Genomic DNA, 3,606 nt, shown 5'->3' with positions numbered 1-3,606 from the left:
GAATACATAGCATACTCAACTTTGTTTTAAGTAATTGTTTATTTTCCAACAAATTTCTCCCTAAAATATTTCATAAAATAACTCACAATATTTTTTTTTTCTTCTCTAGCTCTCTAGCTATTCTCTCCTCCTTTGTGTGGTAGCTTAAAATCTCTTCCCTTGCAGCCTCACACTCTCTCTATTCTCTATTTGTAGAAGCAAGAGAATGGTAGGTGGGAGGTAGGTAAGCTGTAGGTGAGCGGTAGGTGAGTGGTAGGTGAGCAGTACCACATTACAAAAGTGTCATTTTACCTTAGTTCAATAATAATTGGCGGTCAAAATAAGAATTCTCCACCTTGACCCTCAATTGAGAAGCTTCGAAGTAAAAATTCCCTCCACCTGGCCCCTGAGGGGCCCTCAGCCCTTAGTGAAGTTTACTAAGTCCAGACAGTGTCTGAACTTAGCTATCGGTAGCACCTTAGAGAGCATATCAGCAGGATTTTCTTCAGTAGGTATTCTCAGCAGGATTTTCTTCAGTAGGTATCTTCTCCACTACTATTGAACCCTTGGCGACGACATCCCTCACAAAATGAAGCTTTATATCTATATGCTTGGATTTTTCATGAAATACCTGATTTTTGGTTAGGAGAATGGTGCTTTGATTGTCGCAAAACACAGTTATCACCTTCTGATGTATCCCAAGCTCCTCAGCCATGCCCTTTAGCCACATAGCTTCCTTGATTGCTTCAGTCAGAGCGATGTATTCAGCCTCTGTTGTTGAGAGGGTCACAACGGATTGGAGGCTAGACTTCCAACTGACTGTCGTACCAAAGACAGTGAAAATGAATCCGATCAATGACTTCCTGGTGTCAATGCTTCCTGCATAATCAAAGTCCACGTAACCAACTACATTTTTTTCTTTGTATTCCTGCCTTTTAAAGAGTATACTAAGATCTGTAGTGCCTCTCAGGTACCTCAGGATCCATTTTAGTGCTTCCCAGTGAGTCTGTCCTGGGTTTGTCATGAACCTGCTTACAATGCTGACGGCGTAGGCCAAATCTAGTATGCTGCATATCATCCCATACGTGATGCTACCTGATGCTACCAACCCCGTGTTGCAACCTGCTTAGCCTCATGCATGTTGAACCTTACTAGAACCTTCTGAATATATGACTTCTGAGACAAGAATAAGGTGTCATTTTTTCCTATCTCTACAATCTCCATAATCTCCATCCCTAACTAATCTCCATCCCTAAGATCTTTGTAGCAGGTCCTAGGTCCTTCATGTCAAATTCAGAATTGAGCATACCTTTGATATTATGGATTTCCTCCCTTCTTTTGCTGGCTACTAATATATCATCCACATAAAGAAGCAAGTAGGTACTTATTTCACCGTTTTTCCACTTCATGTACACGCAACTATCGTAGCTGCATCTGACAAATTCGATATTTAGCATGAACTCATCAAATCGTTTGTACCATTGTCTGGGGCTTTGTTTCAGTCCATACAAAACTTTCTTCAGCAAGAAAACTTTGTCCTTTGTCCCATGTGTGCAGTACCCATCTAGCTGATCCATGTAGATGGTTTCTTCAAGCTCTCCATGCAGGAACGCAGTCTTAACATCTAGCTGCTCTAATTCCAAATTTAATTGAATCGCTAGTGCTAAGACTATCCTAATGGAGCAGTGCTTCATGACGGGCCAGAAGATTTTGTTGAAGTCGATTCTTAATTTAATTGAATCGCTAGTGCTAAGACTATCCTAATGGAGCAGTGCTTCATGACGGGCGAGAAGATTTTGTTGAAGTCGATTCTTTGTACCTGAGTGAATCCCTTTGCAACGAGTCTGGCATTGTACCTGATACTCTCAATACCTGGCGTGCATTCCTTCTTCTTAAAGATCCACTTGTAATCAATCACTCATTTGTTCTTTGGTCGATCCACAAGTTCCCAGGTTTTATTCTTCATCAGAGAAGCCATTTCCTCAGCCATTGCCTCTTCCCACCTCAGTCTTTCCTTGCTCCTTAGGACTTCCTTGTAGTTGCTCGGTTATGCTTCTTCTATCCCTTCGGCAACACTTAAAGCATATGAGATCATATCTGCATGGATGTATCTCTGTAGCGGTCTGATAGTTCTTCTTTGTCTGTCCCTTACCAAGTTGTAGTCATCAGATCTTATTTCTGGCTCAATCACTTGCTGCTCCTTGACAGCGACTTTATATATACTTAAATTTATGAACCCAGATTTATATATTTATAATGATTTTGTAAAGTCACAATTTCAAACGCAAGTATAAGTATCACTCAAGTAATACAAGGCTCTAGTGGAGTCTCATTTATCTATCCCACAGGGAAGTGAGGTAAGAGGTCCTTAGTCAAACTATAATCTACTACTATTAGTCCTTAGTTTGGAAGTGCGATTTAAGAGGTTTTACTAACCGATACTCCTAAATGTAAGTCTTAAGTTTAACACAACTAATAACTACTTCTAAATGCAAATATTAATCTAAAGAACCCTTTTTGGGATGAATTGGTTTGGAGAATTTTGAGATATTAAAAACATTGGAGTTGAGATTGGATAATGTAAAGGAATGAGATGCATTAAAAATTGTATGTGCCAAATAGGAGCAATCACATTCTTTACTCTTTGGTCCAGACATAAAGAACATTGACTAATCATATGCTTGTTTACTGAATCCGTGGCTAGGCTGGGAGGATACCGACTCTCACTTCGGAACTCCCACGTTCTCCTTGCTTGAGGGCTAACATCTCCTCTTCAGTTTCCAAACCCTAGGACCAAATTGGGGATTTTAATATGTCACCCTAAAATCTTCAATTCTACACGCATCAAAGTATATTTCCCTATTTATTTGCACTCAACTCCCATGAATGTCACCACCCATAGAATTTGAATGTGGTTCCACTTTGTTGAGAATTACACCGCCCTTTCGGATCAATGAAATTACAACAAATTTTAACACTACAACGGGCCCTTGTTATAATATTAATGAAGTGCAAGTAAAAATCATCACAAAAGTAAAATGAAAACAACGGCATAATCTTCTCATACCATTATTTTCAAACAAGAAGAGAGAGTAAGAGAAACTCATCACAAAGCACAAAGAAAACACGACGGAAAACTTCTTTTCATCAAAGCAAATCCACTAGATAAGTGTTTACAAAACCATAAGATAATGAAGAACACAATACTTAGCTTTTTCCCTTTGAAAGAAAGAAGAAAATCTCTCCCACAAAGTCTCCCGCCGATCCATGCAATGCTAGAACATCTCCTTACAAATTCTCTCAAAATCTCCTCTCCAATCTCTCCAAAAGGGTAGAAATATACATTTCTACTCCTATTCTAAAAATCATAAACTTTATCCACACTTTTCCTAACATTCCCCTCACACATATCCCCATTTTTCCAACCTAAATTCATTCTTTAAAGTGTAGGGACGAAGTATGAAGAGTTGTCACAAGCACCCTTCCAAAAAGCATCCAAATACATTGAATTTCAGCCCATAACCGTCCCGAGCGCCGTCGGCGAGCTTTTCTGCCATTTTTCGGTCTTCTCGGGTAAATCTCGTCGTCGGCGCCGTTTTTGCGCCGTCGGCGGGCAGGCTGGGCCGG

Source organism: Phalaenopsis equestris, unplaced genomic scaffold (assembly GCF_001263595.1).
Source record: "Phalaenopsis equestris unplaced genomic scaffold, ASM126359v1 Scaffold000018, whole genome shotgun sequence".
NCBI classification, from domain to species: Eukaryota; Viridiplantae; Streptophyta; class Magnoliopsida; order Asparagales; family Orchidaceae; genus Phalaenopsis; species Phalaenopsis equestris.
The sequence above is the reverse complement of the archived record's forward strand: the minus strand, read 5'-3'. Positions refer to the sequence as shown.